The sequence below is a fragment of the Carya illinoinensis genome, chromosome 8 (assembly GCF_018687715.1).
Source record: "Carya illinoinensis cultivar Pawnee chromosome 8, C.illinoinensisPawnee_v1, whole genome shotgun sequence".
NCBI lineage: Eukaryota > Viridiplantae > Streptophyta > Magnoliopsida > Fagales > Juglandaceae > Carya > Carya illinoinensis.
In genome coordinates this window covers 18,451,171-18,468,381 of record NC_056759.1, presented here as the reverse complement: position 1 = coordinate 18,468,381, position 17,211 = coordinate 18,451,171, and the positions used below count along the sequence as shown (strand labels likewise).

Genomic DNA, 17,211 nt, shown 5'->3' with positions numbered 1-17,211 from the left:
GTTGCTTGGTGTGATCCGAATGAGTGGTTGCTGTCATGCATGTGTGAACTGGTCCGCTGTATGGTGTGAGTGGCTGGCTGTGAGTTGCTGTAACGTGCTGCCCGAGTGATCTACATGTGCTGGTTTGTTGCATGTTTGCTTACTAATGTGTACATGTGTGCATGCATGTGTGAGTGCTGTCCAAATGATCTTCTTTCTTTTGCTGTAGTAGTTGCTGCACATGTGATTTTTCTGCAAGTGCTGTGTTTGTATGAGTTGTTTCCCTTCCATTCGTGAGTGATGATGCTCCCAAGTTTTGAGGAAACCGGCAAACAAGAGCATGTTGAACTGTTCTTGTTGGTGGAAGTTGGAACGGTGCTGGATGAATCTGATCTGTTTTGGGGAGAAAATAAAAAGAAATAAGACAAAATTTGTAGCCAAGAATTTAATGCCGAGGATGCCCTATGGTTATGGGTTGGCAAGAAGTGCTTCTATCTTTTGAAGATGGAAAGATAGCTCAAGAAACCTTATGAACATGAAGCACAAGGAGAACAATGGTACAAACACAAATGATAATGGAAAGCAAGAAAAATTATGGACTAGAATGCACAGTAATCAATAGTTGGTAGAATTCAAGCAGAAATTCATGCTTTTAATCAATTAAAATCACAACTTTGATTTATTCATTTTAACCATTTTTCCATTTAAAACCAATAATAATGTCATGATGAATTTAAAATACATTGGTTTTAAATAGCTAAAATATGCAATATTTCAGCTCAATCACACCCCCCAACTAGCATTTTGCTAATTCTTGAGCAAAATAGTGAAAATTAATTGAGATGAATATTGCATAAAGATCGAAATTCAAACAAAAACAATCAAATACAATTTTGAATTCTCACAAAAGTGACATGTTACTACTCAACCCCCAAGGGTTATACCCACCAAGACTATCTCAACAATCTTTCACGTAGAATTGAGGCAAATTTCTCGGAATTCAAATGTGTGTGTGGAGCTAAACTGGCTGTGCGTTCCTTATTACTAGCCATGATTTGTCATAAGATTTTTCAACCTTAAGATTAATCATTGCTGATTCTAACTACCTCAAAGCCCAAGGGACTAGCAGTTTTCACGCCAGCTTTGTTTTTAAAGGTTGGACACTCAACCCCCAAAGTCTTGGGTAACTGTTTCTAACCCTTTTTACTTAAGAAAGTTCACTAAGTTGCCTTTATTCCTTTTCTCTCTCTCTCTCTCTCTCTCTTTTTTTTTTTTCTTTTTGGCATGGCTCGGTAGTCCTGCAGTTTACTTCTCCAGTGTTAAATCAATGAATGGTAAATAAGGAACACTACAAGCGTAAGCATGTGCAAAATGTCCTTCAAAATTTGCCTTTCGTTCTACAAAAATTTTATCAAGTTTCATCTCAATAAGCATAACATCCCGGTGTTTCAAGCCACATATCAACAAAATATGATGCATAAAAAATCATGCTCTATGTTTAAGCTTGAAAATAAATCTTCACAAATGATCCCGCTCAACTACTCCACCAAGATGCTCAATTTTCACAAATCTCAAATTTCAAACTTTTGGCTTTTTTTTTTATTTTTTTTTATTTTTTTTTTATGTGCACACATGCTACCCCCAACTAGTGAGAGACATAGTCCTCAATGAATCGAACGAAAGAAAACAAAGAGCACAGAAAAAAAAAAAAAACAAGCAAAACAAACAAACAACATGAAATATAAAATCAAAGCAAAAGAACAAATAGAAACAGAGCAAGTAAAGAAAACTGTAAAGAAGGAGAAACAAATCAAAACACTTCCCTGGGGTCTTGCACAAGCAAGATCTCTTCATGTGGATTAAAGACCTTCAAAAATGACTTTAGACGTTGTCCGTTGACATTGAAGCTATTACCATTCTTCGGATTGACAATGTCTACCGCGCCATGAGGATGAACGGCCTTTACAATGTACGGTCCACTCCATCGGGATTTCAACTTTCTAGGAAAAATATGCAAGTGAGAGTTGTAAAGAAGAACTTCCTGGCCAAGTGTGAAATGCTTTGGATGAATTTTCTGATCATGCAGAATTTTCATGCATTCCTTTGCCAGTTGCGCATTGTCATAAGCATTCTGACGAGCTTCATCCAATTCATTGATTTGTAATTTTCTCAACCCTGAAGCTTCATCAAGTGACATGTTAACATGTTTTATGGCCCAAAGAGCTTGATGCTGAATGTCAACAGGTAAATGACAAGCTTTACCATAAACTAATTGATAGGGAGACATCCCTAGATTTGTTTTAAAAGCTGTCCTATAAGCCCAAAAGCATCAATAAGCTTAATCGACCAATCTTTCCTATTAGGATTTATTGTTTTCTCCAGAATGATTTTTATTTCTCTGTTTGCCAATTCAGCTTGCCCATTTGTTTGAGGGTGATAAGGGGTAGAAACTCTGTGTGTGATACCATATTTCTTCACAAGTGTAGAAAATGGTTTATTGCAAAAATGAGAACCCCCATCACTAATGATAACCTTGGGCATGCCAAATCGAGCAAACAAAGATTGTAAAAATTTTAGTACAACATGATGGTCATTGGTTTTGCAAGCAATGGCCTCAACCCACTTTGAAACATAGTCCACAGCCAATAAAATATATGTGTTTCCAAAGGAAACCGGAAAAGGTCCCATGAAGTCTATTCCCCAACAATCAAAGATTTCTAAAGTAAGAATGGGGGAAAGGGGCATCATGTTTCTTTTGCTAATGGCTCTCAACTTTTGACAAGACTCACATGCTTTACAAAAATTGTAAGCATCTTTAAACATGGAAGGCCAATAAAAACCGCTTTGCAAAATTTTTGCCACTGTTTTATTTGCTGAAAAATGACCACCACATGCACCCATATGACAAAATCTCAATACTGAAGAAAACTCATCATCAGGAATGCATCTCCGAATCAATTGGTCCGAACAATATTTGAAAAGATAAGGGTCATCAAAGTAGAAATGTTTTACCTCAGATAGAAACTGACGCTTATCTTGGGTTGACCATTTAGAAGGCATTCGCTCAGTCACCAGATAATTGACTATGTCAGCATACCAGGGAGCTCTATCAACCACAAATAGCTGCTCATCCGGGAAACTATCATCAAGAGGGAGGCTGACATGTGAAGAAGGAGATGATGACAATCTAGAGAGGTGGTCAGCTACCACGTTTTCAACTCCTTTCTTGTCCTTAATGTTGATGTTGAACTCTTGAAGTAATAGAATCTAGCGAATCAAGCGTGGTTTTACATCTTTTTTAGCCAACAAATACTTAAGAGTAGAGTGGTCAGTGAAAATAGTAACAGGAGAACCAAGAATATAAGCCCGGAATTTATCAAGTGCAAAAACCACTGCAAGCAATTCTTTTTCAGTAGTGGTATAATTTTTCTGGGCATCATTCAAAGTTCTACTGGAATAATAAATCACAAAAGGTCTGTTATCCACTCGCTGCCCCAAAACAGCTCCTAAGGCATAGTCACTAGCATCTGTCATAATCTCAAAGGGAAGGTCCCACTGCGGGGGTTTCACAATAGGGGTAGTGGTAAGCGACTTTTTCAAGGTATCAAAAGCTTTTTGGCACTCATCAGTCCAAACAAATTCAATATCATTTTGTAAAAGAGTGCACAAAGGTTTTGCAATAGAACTAAACCCTTGAATAAACCGCCTATAAAAGTCAGCATGACCAAGAAAAGAACGAATATCCCTAACTGTCCTAGGGATAGGAAGTTTAGATATTAATTCAATCTTTGCCTTGTCAACCTTTATACCCTTAGAAGAAACAATATGCCCCAATACAATGCCCTGAGTAACCATAAATTGGCATTTCTCCCAATTAAGTAAAAGATTTTTTTCCTCACATCTCTGGAGAATACGTGCCAAATTATGCAAACAACTCTCAAAGGATTTTCCAAAAACAGAGAAATCATCCATGAATATTTCACAAATGTCATCAATCATATCAGAAAAAATACTCATCATGCATCTCTGAAAAGTAGCTGGAGCATTTCACAAACCAAAAGGCATTCTAGTAAAAGCAAAAGTGCCAAAAGGACAGGTGAAAGTGGTTTTCTCCTGATCCTCAGGTGCTACAGCAATTTGATAATAACCAGAATAGCCATCCAAGAAACAATAATATGCATTACCAGCTACTCTTTCCAAAATTTGATCCAAGAATGGTAAAGGAAAATGATCCTTCCTACTGGCTGAGTTAAGTTTTCTATAGTCAATGCACATTCTCTAGCCAGTAGCCATTCTAGTTGGAATCAACTCATTTTTATCATTTTTTATGACAGTCAAACCAGATTTCTTTGGTACCACTTGAGTTGGACTTACCCACTTACTGTCTGAGATGGGATAAATGATACCCACTGCGAGTAGCTTAAGCACCTACTCTTTTACAACTTCCTTCATGATAAGATTGAGCCTGCGTTGAGCATCACGAACCAGTCTAGCATCGTCTTCAAGATGGATTCTGTGGGTACATACAGCGGCATCAATGCCTTTGATGTCAGCTATTGTCCAACCAATTGCGCCTCGATGCTTCCTTAATACTTCAATCAACTGGGCTTCATCCTTCTGATTTAGCTTTGAGGAAATCACCACCGGAAAAGTGCCTTCTTCAGGACCAAGGAACACATACTTTAAATCTTGAGGAAGCGGTTTCAGCTCCAACTGGGGAACTTCTTCCTCTGAAGATTTAAGCATGTCTGGTGGTGGTAGGGCTTCAAACTGGGGTTTCCATCTTGCTCCCGCAAACTGTACTTCAAGTGGTAATGAAGAATCTGCAAAACAATCAAAAAAATCAAAATCATCTTCATTGATATGATCAATTTTCTCATCAAGTAAAAATTCAGGTGTCTGAAAAATATAATCATCATCAGAGAAGGGAGAAGTTGAGCAAATAAAATCTGTTGGTGTCAAACTCTCCATAGCATTCAAATCGCTTGTGTCATCAAAATGTGCTGGCATCTTGCAAGCGTTGAAAATGTTCAACTCAAGTGCCATGTTCCCAAAGGTAAGCTTCAAAAATCCACTTCTGCAATTGATCAATGCATTTGATGTAGCTAGAAATGTTCTTCCTAGGATGACAGGAGCTTGGTAAATAGTGGAGACCGGCTGCTGCATGTCAAGAACCACAAAATCCACTGGGTAGTAGAATTTGTCCAGCTGGACCAACACGTCCTCTACAATACTCCTCGGTACCTTAACTGATCTGTTAGCCAACTGTAGCATGATGGAGGTCTTTTTTAGCTCACCCAATCCCAACTACTCATATACTGAGAACGGTAGCAAGTTCACACTACTCCCCAAATCAAGTAAAGCTCTCCCAATGCGTGATTCACCAATCATAATGGAAATGTTGGGAGAGCCGGGATCTCCAAACTTCTGAGGAGTCTCGCTCAATATCAATGCACTAACTTGCTCCGTTAGGAAAGCTTTCTTCTTCACATTCAGCTTCCTCTTCACCGTGCACAAGTCCTTCAAAAACTTTGCATATGAAGGCACTTGTTGTATGGCATCCAAGAGTGGAATATTGATCTTCACTTGCTTGAAAATCTCTTGAATCTCCTTGTGATACTTGTTCTTTTGGCCAGCTGCCAATCTCTGAGGATAGGGAACCACAGGTTGGTATCCCTTACTAGTTTCAGCATTTGCACTCATAGGCTTGTTCAGTTCTGGTCTTACTACCTCTGTTCTTTTTCAACTTCATCTATCTCTGCTGCATCTTTAGGCGTAGGAGCAACTACCTCTGTGTCTATGGTCATCTCAGGTCGGGGAACTTCCTTCCCACTTCTCAAAGTAAGGAGAGCTTTCGCTATCTCAATAACGTCTCCTGAGACATTATGCACTTGATGTTATTGTTGTCTGTATACTTGAGGATTAGGCTGGGGCTGTGCTGGAAATTTCCCTTTCTCTAGGGTGCTCAAGGTTGTGCTCATCTTATTAATAGTGCCACGCAACTCATTTATGGCCTGAGTGTTCTGATTATTTGTGGTGGCCTGAATCTGCATGAATTGCTGAAGTGTATTGGCCATCTGAGCCATACTGTCATCTAGAGTCTTCTTTGCAGATGATGAAGGCTGAGAACTTTGTGCAGCTACATGAGGCTGAAATCCAGGAGGAGCTACATAAGGATAGCTCTGAGGATTCTGATATGGCGGATACTGGTGCTGAGGAGCACCTTGATTAAATGGCTGCTGCTGAGGTGGTGGGGACCGACCAGGCTGATCATTTCTCCATGAAAAATTTGGGTGATTCCTCCACCCCGGATTATATGTGTTGGAGAAAGGCTGATTCTGTGCTCTATTAACCCAGTTAGCTGATTGCATTGGCTCAGACCCACCTTCTTGAAATACTGGCATAATTGGGCAGTCTTGGGTCTTATGGTTTGAATCAGCACATATAGAACATGCCTCTACTACTTTCGCAGCCTTCACTTTTTCTATTTCCATGACTTCTAGTCTTCTAGTCAATGTAGCTATTCGGGCTTGAACATCAGTGTCTTCTTTAAGCTCATATCTGCCCCCTCCAGAAATAGCCCTCAGTGGCTGTGCTGCTAATGGAACTCGATTAGTACGAGTGTTCCACTGTTGTGCGCTCTCAGCAAGGTAGTCAAAAAATGATAATGCTTCATCAGGTTCCTTGCTGAAGAACTCCCCATTGCACATTGTCTGAACAAACTGCTTGCATTCCGGAGTGAGACCAGTGTAAAAATAGCTCACCAGCCTCCAAGATTCAAAACCACGATGTGGACAAATGTTCACCAAATCCTTAAATTTTTCCCAACTGGCCTGAAAGATCTCATCAGGTCTCTGATTGAACTGGCTGATTTGCTCTTGCAAAAACTGAGTTCTCTGAAAAGGAAAAAATTTCTGTAAGAATTCACGCTTCATGTTAGACCAACTAGAAATGGAATTAGGTCTCAAAGAGTTAAACCAAATCTTCGCTTTATCCTTTAAAGAGAAAGGAAATAAACGAAGTCTAATGAATTCATCAGTAACAGCCCTAGTGATAAAAGTAGCACAAGCCAACTCAAAATCTGTCAAATGCTGGTAAGGACTCTCAGAATCCATCCCGTGGAACTGAGGTATCACTGACATCATGCCATGCTTGATAGAGAAATTAGGTGCATTTTCTGGTAAAACAATGCATGAAGGTGTAGTGGTACGAGTGGGTTGCAAATAGTCCTTAAGAGTGCCTGGTGCAGGTGCAGCCATGTTTTCTGATTCAATTTCAATTTCGTCACCTGGCTCACTCGAAGAAAAGACAGACAAGCTATCTACCTCCAAGCTGTGTATACTACTCTCAACACTCGATGTGACTCTAAGCAACCTATTTGAAGTGTCTCCCACCCATGACATGAAACATCAATCTAATATGGTAGAAATGAGTGGTTGATGCAAATGAGATGAGTAACCAGAGACAATATGGTAGAGAAAAATAAAATAACAAGTTTAAATTTAAGTTAGACAACTTTTCCCTGGCAACGGCGCCAAAAACTTGACTCACTCAAAAATGAGTAGCACTAATGCTATCCCAAGTGCAGGAGGATGTCGTGTAATAATTAGGAATAAATTCCTAGATCATTTCCTCAGGGAAAGTTACTTAAAATTAAACTCGTTGAAAAATGTGAAAAACTTCACAAAGAGAAAACAAGAGGATGATATGTGCAATGGATGGAAGAGGTTACTAGTCATGGACTAGATTCATGTTTTTAGATTTTGATTGTCGGATTGGAATGTAAAGGACTAATAGATTAAACTCAGAAATTAATAAAACTAAATTAAGAATTAAACTAAATTAGAAAGTAATTGACAAAGCATGTACTGAAAATTGAAAAGCCTCAAAATCAATATTCTAGGGTTCATCACAAATTCTCAAATTAAACCATAGCAATTGTAATCACTATTAAAATGAAAGCTTAATGAAATAATAAAAATAAATAACATGAAATAAGTAAACAACAAATAAATTACCCAACTAAAACAAAAACAAAAGTTCTCTACCAAACCCTTCTTGCAATAAATTAAACTAGCACACTTAATTAAAAACTTCTCAAACAATTCCTTTGTTTCATGAAACAAACTAGCATACTTGATTAAAACTTCTAAAACAATTCTCTTGTGGCATGAAACCAACTAGCACACTTGAAAGAAATTAAGGTATTACACTTAATGAAATAAAATTCTAAAACAATTCTTAATACACTTAATAAAAATTCTAAAACAACAAAGCATTATAGCCAAAAACAAAAACTGCCAAACACAACACTATGTTTAAGTTAAAACAAAAACTACCGAACACAACACTATGTTTAAGTTAAAACAAACTGCCGAACACCACTCGGTTTAAGTTAAAAACCTGCCGAACACCACTAGGTTTAAGTTAAAACAAACTGCCGAACACCACTAGGTTTAAGTTAAAACAAACTGCCGAACACCACTCTGCTGTTTTCCAGCTTAAACAAAAGAAAGCAAAAATGAAAGAACAAACTAATAACTCCAAGCTTAAGCTAGGTTCTGCTGCTGCCGCTAGCTTCTAAATGAAAAGAAAAAAATTCCAAACTTCGTTCTGCTGCTGCTGCTACTAGCTAAATAAATAGCTGATCTCCAACTGCTCCAGCTAACCGAACGAAAAAGAAAGAAAAAATAACTCTGCTGCTGCTGCACGTCCAGGTTGGTGCTTCCCGTCCACATGGAAAAAGAAAAAGAAATAAAACTCTGCTGCTGCACGTTCAGGTTGATGCTTCCGTAGACCACTTTGCCATGTGCTTTCTGTTTGTGTGCTGTCTAGGTGGGTTTGTTACTGCATGTTTGCATGTGAATTCCAGCATTCTGCTATCTTGAACGTGCTTCCATCTCTCAGCTTCACATGCCAAAAGTTTCCAGCAGCACATAACTGATCTCCTGCACGTCCAGCTGCTGTCCATGTGGTCCGAATGAGTTTGTTTTGCTGGTGTACAACGTCTGCAACGTGCTGTGTTCCTGCATGTGTGCATCCGAATGATTTGCTGGTCTGCATGTGTAAGTTGGTCCCATGCATGGTGTCCGTGTGAGTTGGTTGCTGTGTGTGCATTGCATGTGTGAGTGGCTGCATGTTTGAGTCTGAATGCTCTGCTGGTCTGCATGTGTTTTGCACTTTTCTGCATGTGTTGCATGTGTATTGTGCATGAGTGCTGTCCGAATGCTTTCTGCTGCTTGGTGTGATCCGAATGAGTGGTTGCTGTCATGCATGTGTGAACTGGTCTGCTGTATGGTGTGAGTGGCTGGCTGTGAGTTGCTGTAACGTGCTGCCCGAGTGATCTGCATGTGCTAGTTTGTTGCATGTTTGCTTACTGATGTGTACATGTGTGCATGCATGTGTGAGTGCTGTCCAAATGATCTTCTTTCTTTTGCTGTAGTAGCTGCTGCACATGTGATTTTTCTGTCAGCTTCAATAACTACATTCTAACCCTAGAATAAGAAAACTATCAAATCATAACTGATGAACCAATCCAATTATTTCTCAAATATAAATTTGAATTCAACATCCTTAATAACAATTTAGCAATTAAAAATTATAGAAAGAAAAAAAAAACTCTATAATTGTAGAAATCGTGAGCATTGCTTTTCCTCTCAGAATTATAGGTGCTCCTTTCAATCCTCTTCTCTCAATTTCATGCCAATAATATACTTATATAGGTAGAAAAGAAATCCCAAGGTTTTCCTTATTTCCCCTAAAAAATAGCCTTACTTTTTAGACTTATTTTGACATCCGTGTACGGACTTCAGAAGTTCAAATTTTGAAAATCATTATCACTGACAAAGTTGTAGCCCTTTACGATAGCTTTCCAACCCATTAAAAACACAATCAAGCATATATATGAGTAGGAAGTTACGGTCAAAATACTAAAATATGTCCAGACTGTCTCTTAGCGCATTTCGAATTTGAATTTTTTGTGTATTCATTCTGTGATTTCTTTTTTTCTTTCTTCCTTTTCTTTTTTTCTTTTTAATGTTTTTTTTGGAAATTTTTCTTTTTAAAACCCTCCTTCCATATATTCAGGCCATCCAATCCATTCAAAATTGATTCTCTTTTCAAATTTTAAAACAAAAGAAATTCCCCATATATGCTACTAAAAATTCGGAATTCTTGGCTTCCCAACTTCTAGCTAGATTTAGAGTATCATAATGACATATTTTGAAGCTGGGCCCTTCATGAATATTTTATATCTCATTCTTAGCTTTCTAACACTCCTAAGCTTGCTTTATTCTAACTTATAAAACTCCATACACAGGTTGAAAACCAAAATAGGGTCTAGGCTGCAATAAACTTCCGGACTGATTTTGACTTCTCTGTTTTTGCTAAATTTGGAACTTCAAAATGGTAAAACTGAGTTTTTAGCTCTTCATAAAAGTTTTAGGTCCATGTCTTAACTTTCCAGCAAGCCAAACAAAACCTAAAACTGAGGTATCTACCTCCATTTAGAACCCAAAAACCGAACAATGTTCTGGTTTGACTAGACCAAACCAACTATGATTTGCTCTCTAAGCCTAGCCCGATTTCTACCTCTTCACATCATCCAAATTCCAACCTAATTCAATAATTAAACACCTAAAAAATATCAAGAATTCTCAAGAATTAAATAAATGTAAAAGACACCTAAAATTCTATACAAACGAGCTAAGAAACATACAAAACACTCTGAATCAAAACAATTAGGATTAAGAAAATGTGTGAAATAAATTCCTACATCACTCTATGCTTGCACTTAGCACACTTGAGAACAACCCCCACCTATCTCTCCAAGCTGAGCTCCACGCTCAAACCTAGCACAGTCAAGTCATCTCCAGCCTAGCTCTCCAAGCCAAGTTCCGTGCTCGCACCTAGCGTAGTCAAGTTTGCTTCTACCTAGCTCTCCAAGCCAAGCTCCGCACTCACACTTAGTATAGTCAATTCAACTCATGCCAAGCTCTCCAAGCCAAGTTCCGCACTCATACCTAGTGGGGATGAACACTCACACAGGTTGAGCTTCATGCTTATAGTTAGCCCAGTCAAGTCATCATTTGCCTATCTCACCAAGTTGAGCTTCGCACTCACACCTAGTGCAGTCGAATCATCATCTGCCTAGCTCTCCAAGCTAAGCTTTGCGATAGGAGTTCTTTCTTGCTTAGCACAAACAAATAGAAAACCAGGGACTAGTGCCCATGAATCATTTTCTTACAAGATTTTGCTAGGTATCCTTATCACAAGTTGACTTGAAAATTCTCAAGGCCTTCTTATCGAGCAAATCAATCTTAAGAATCACGAGTATACTGTAAGGGATAAATATTCTAGGCCTAAGATGGAGGGCCCAGTCCACTAGAAGGCCACCATCAGGTTACAAGAGGGAGGAAAGGACAAAAGTAAAATGCAGAGGAAAATGAGCAGGTGACAAGAAGAGGGGAAAAAAGAGAGAAAAGGATTAGACACACAGTGAAGTTAGGGAAAAAAGGAATGAAGTGACATAAAACCAGATTCTTCACCTACCACTAACATGGGTTGAATAAAAGGGATCAAATTTACTAAAGAGGGAAAAAGAGGCAACTTAACAAAGGGGAAGAGAGGGCTTCTTCAACCTCCAGACGGGAAACTCCATCTTCTACTTCTCTGAGTTAAAGTGGTTTAGACCCCATTTGTATTGCATGTATAAAAGAAAAAGCATGAGAGACTATAAATTACTTATTTCATAGCGAAATTGGCTCCAAACAACCTGTTAACGTAGGCCATGTGCTAAAACACATAAATTTGTGTGTCTCCCTCTATATTCACATTTGTTGTATCTATTTTCTATTTATTATTATGGATGTATGTACAGGAACAGTACCATTGCATGTGATGGACCAAATGGATATGCTGCTTGTTTTGACCAAACCTACTGCATGTAGTAGGAGATGAGGTTAGTAGAGGTTTTCTTTCATTTTTGAATTCAAATGCTAGTATCAAAGAGATCAATTTTACGTATTGGTCATGATTCTGAAACAAGCAACCCACAAAAGATCACAAAGCGTAGACCAATCAATTTGTGCATTGTCCTCTATATAGTTATTGCCAAGATGATAGCAAATTGACTAAAACTAATCCTACCACAGATCATCTCATGAAACCAATGTGCTTTTGTCTTAGGTTGATTAATTACAGATAATATTATGGTAGCCTAAGAAACATTACACACAATGCACTCACTCCTCAATGGGGGGAAATGATACATGGCCTTGAAATTAGATGTGAGTAAGGCCTATATTAGGGTTTATGAGACTTCTTAAGAGCTGTAATGATGAAGCTGGGATCTGATTGTAGATGGACAAAGCTGATTTTACAATCTATTATTTCCTCTTCTTTCCAAGGTTTGGATAATGAGATGAGTTGAGATAAAAGTTGAATAAAATATCGTTAGAATATTATTGTTTTAATATTATTATTGTTTTAAAATTTGAAAAAGTTGAATTTGTTATTGTATCCATATGTGAAAATTTAGAAAAGTTGTAATAATAAGATGAGATGAATTAAAAAAGCTTTTGTATCCAAACCTCCCCTAGTTTTATTTAACGGTAGTCTGCAAGAAACCTTTAAACCAAAAAGTGGCCTACGACAAGGATATCCATTATTGTCGTTTCTATTAATACCATGTGTAGAAGTACTTAGCTCACAACTTCAAAATACGAAGTGAAGGAGACATATTTCTGGGACACCATTGGCTAGAGAAACAATTAAGGTGAATAATCTATTCTTTGCAGATGACAACTTGTTATTTTGTCAAGCAAACATAATTGAGTGGGCCCAGCTAAACTAGATTCTTGGCTATTATGAGGTGGTTTCGGGACAAACATCTAATAGGGATTAAAAAAAAAAAACTCTTTGTTTTTCAGCAAGAACACAAAGCACGCCATTAGGAAGAACATCATAGAGTTTGTGGGTTTAAAGGCATCCTCTAGCCTGGATAAGTATCTAGGCTTACCATATTTAGTGGGGAGATCAAGAACAACTGCTTTCAAAGGAATTCTAAAAAGTGTTGATAAGAGATAAGACAATTGTGTGGGGGGGGGGGGGGGGGTGGGGGAATCTATCACTAACTAGGAAGGAAATACTTCTCATGGTAGTAGTTCAAGTAGTTCCAACTTATTGTATGAGTGTGTTTTTAATACCAAGAGTTTTGTGTAGGCAACTTAACAATATGATGCCCAACTTTTTTGTGGGGGCATAAAAAAGACTATTCAAAGATATATTGGAAGAATTGCCAATTGTGGTGTAATGAGTTATGAAAAGTCATAGTGTAACCTTGTTATGGGCTTACTTATCACAATGGCAGGTAAAGAAAAGAATAGAAAAAAAGAAACAAGACCAAGAAAATGAACAATCTTTATTTTACAATTATGGATTTTTTGAGGAAATCCCACCTCCACAAGTCTCTCTTACAATCCAAATGCCTCATTTGGTATTCTTTCCCACTTTCATACATTTTAGTTTATTACAATGTAAAATTTTAGAATAATAATAAATGCACCCTTTGTTCTACCAATATGCTCCATTTCATTAATTCCTTATGCACCGTTTTATTCTTCTTCTTTTTTCCTTTGATTCTACTATGTCCTCATGTGCCTTAATCATCTCCTTCACGCCAGCCCCAACATTCTCCCTCCCTTCAAGAGCCTTGACCAAAGGCTACTAACAAGCCTCCCAACATCAAAGAACCTTACCCACAAGGTGTGAGTAAAGGTGCGCAACTTCTACAAGGACTTCCAAGAGTTGTCTTTAGAAGGGCACTAAGCCACTTAATGAGAAAATATGTGACAACAAGATTTCCTACTTTCTTACATTATATTTTCGAGGATAGCTTTAAGTTGAAGGTTTCCCTTTTGATTAGTGGTTGTAATTGATTGAGCTAAATATTGCATATTTTAGCTATTTAAAACCAATGTATTTTAAATTCTTCGTGACACTATTATTGGTTTTAGATGGAAAAATGGTTAATAAGCATAAATACAAGTTATGATTTTTAATTGATTGATATCATGTTTATGCTTAATTTTATAACTATTTTTTAATTGGACAATATTTCCTCACAAATATAATATATTTTTGATAATCTATTTTTTATTTTAATTTATTTTTGAGTGTTATTTTTATCTACTTATTTTTAGCTCAAATAAAATTCACATGGATCCGGTTGGAACTTTTGATCAAAAGTGCATACTAATTGAGAGGAATGAAGAGAATGAAGGAAGCGGTGTACTTGGGCAACTGAAAAGTATACAAAATGAAGATGACTTTGAACGATAAATAACTTTCAGTGGTTATTTTCTTCCTTTGGTTATTCAAGACGCATGTGATCTTTATGGTTGAACGAAAATCACGAAGACTTAAGAATTTTCGGTGGTGCAACATTAAAGTTATATAAGGGAGCTGGATTACGGCAAAGAGGTGGGTGAGTTTTATTTTGCTGAGTAAGAGACGTGTAGGGATGTCGATGGGTTGTGAAAGAAAGGAAAGTTGGTGGGTTTTAATTTTCTGGAGTTGTGAGTGGGGGGGCTGGCTGAAATGTGAAGACGTGGGAGATGCTGGAAGAAGGAAGAGAGAGTCGGTGCATGAAGTTAATTTTCTGCTCGGTGTTTTTCGTTTACGGAGAGACATTAGGGACGTGAAGTTGGGATTTAAAGGGAGAGTTGGTTGGATTTATTTGGCTGCAAGAGAGAAGTCGGTGGAGGGAGTTTTCGACCAGACCGAAGGAGGCAATAGCTGGGTTTCTGGATTTTATTACTTCTAGTATTTCTTGTATTTTATTTTAGTTTTCTAATGGAGAATATTTATGTGATTTCTATAACACTTGTGACGAACATGGTTTCACTAAATTTTCATACTAAGGTTAGAGGTAAAGTTTAATGATTTAAATATTGTTTTCAACGTAAAATTTATTTTGTAAGCTTGATCGATTGAAAGATTTTATTATTGGATATTTTGATTATCTATATATTTATCTTGATTCATTGTGATTTTTGAATACAGTGAATGCTTGAGGAATTCTTGTGATATTCAAATAGATTTGTGAATGTTTTAATCATCAATCGTTCATGCTCAATCATTAGCGACTATTTTTCTTGATCTTAAATGCTAAATCTTCCAATTAAACGGAATCATTATTTTAATTTAATTGAAATAAATAGATCGGAAACAATATTATAAATTATTATGCGGATCCTTGAAACCTTAGTCTTTCTTTATATCAATTCATTTTATCATTTTAGTTTTATTCAGTTATTTCAAAAATCATCATCTCAGTAATTTTATTTTTTATTTGATTTCACATTTCTTTTAGTAATTTCTTTTTATTGTTTGAATTTATTTTCTTTAACACAAAATTCAATCCCTGTGGATTCGACCCTGGGAGGTACTACAATACCTGTATACTTGCAGGTAAAACTGCATTAAATTTTTGGTTCATTAGTTTGAGTCAAAGTTTAGGCGCAACAAGTTTTTGGCGCCGTTGCCGGGCATTGCAACGTGTGATAATTTTTTTTTTTGAAAAGAAAAAAAAATATTTTAGTAATCTTTTGCTAATTTTCTCATATTCTTTTTGCAGGTGCAATTTTTGTTATTTTGGCGGGAAATGGATCAAGTAACATTGCTTCCATATTCATATCATTTGATAATCTCGTTCAAAAAAAAAATTATTTTACTTTCTTGCTTGTTTTGCATTTTGTTTTTCTTAGTCTTTGAATGTGCTTGATCCTCTATGATGAATGATCTCGTGGCAACGTGATCAAACTGGTAGATTGAGGAGAAAAGAAATTGTTTTAAAAGAGTTGGTTGATAAGTTGTCTGGTGATTCCAAAAATTCTCATTCTAATACCATGGCTAATAATTATAGTGTTTATGACGAACTCGAAAATAAGGAGGCACAAAATAATCCACCAATGAGAACTTTGCGCGAGTATTTGCAGCCAACAAGGACAAGTACTCCATCTTGCATGATTTTTCCTAAGAATATGGGGAATTTTGATTTAAAACCGGGAGTAATTCAATTACTTCCCAAGTTTTATGACTTAGACTCAGAAAGTCCATATTTGCATCTGAAAGAATTTGAAGAGGTTTGTGCAACTTTACAAACCCAAACTATCAATGATGATGTTGTTAGATTAAAATTGTTTCCATTCTCTTTGAAAGAAAAAGCTAAAAATTGGCTGAACTCCTTGAGACCAAGATCTATTGGCACATGGCAAGAAATGCAAAGAGAATTTCTAAAAAAGTTTTTTCCTACTCACAGGACCAACACTCTTCGCAGAAACATTATAAATTTTTCTCAAAAAGAAGATGAAACATTTTTTCAGTGTTTGGAGCGTTTTAAAGAATTATTACTAACTTGCCCACATCATGGCTATGAGACTTGAAGCACCATTAGTTTTTTCTATGAAAGTTTAACATCTCAAATGCGTTAGTTTGTAGAAATGATGTGTAATGGTGAATTTTTAAATAAAGATCCTGATGATACTTGGGATTATTTTGATCAATTGACTGAAAATGCCCAATCTTGGGATGACACAAATCGTTCTGATCGGTCAAATAAACCCAAACTCAATGCCATGTCTTGAGAGGGTATGTATGTCCTTAAAGGAAATGATGATGTGAATGCTAAGATAGCAAGTTTAAGAAGAAAAGTCGAGGCCATGGAACTTAGGAAGGTAAATTCAGCTAAGCCCATTGAAAAAGGAGAAGGAAATTGTAGAATATGTGAGATTAGTGGACGCCTAACTCATGATTGTCCAACAATCCCCACTTTTAAAGAGGTGTTGCACAAATAAGCAAATATCATGAATTCTTACAGGAGATCATTTTCTTCCCCTTATTCGGAAATATATAATCCTGGATGGAGAAATCACCCCAACTTTAGTTGGGGGAACGAGTCAAATTCAAGTCAAAATCCTCGAGGGCCATCTTTTTCTACTCCTTATGTGCCTCCACATAAGAAAACCCTTGGTGAGGTGTTACAAACTTTTATGCAGGGGCAAGTCAATATCAACACTCAGACAATGCAGGCCATTACTGAGATGAGAAGTTCCATTAGCGACTTGACCTCCGCATTGCACGCTCAAGAAAAGGGTAAGTTTCCCACTCAACCTTAGCCGAATCCCAAAGGTAAATTTGAGGTAACAGATTCAAATCCTTTTGATTCAAAAT

General features: G+C 37.0%; 1 non-coding gene across 1 annotated transcript; it reads right to left on the bottom strand.

Annotated features, from left to right (window-relative positions):
- Window positions 1-16,310: 16,310 nt before the first annotated feature.
- On the bottom strand, window positions 16,311-16,414 carry LOC122274835. Its single transcript, XR_006228377.1, has one exon. It is a non-coding gene; the product is annotated as a small nucleolar RNA R71 (small nucleolar RNA).
- Between the last annotated feature and the right edge of the window lie 797 nt (window positions 16,415-17,211).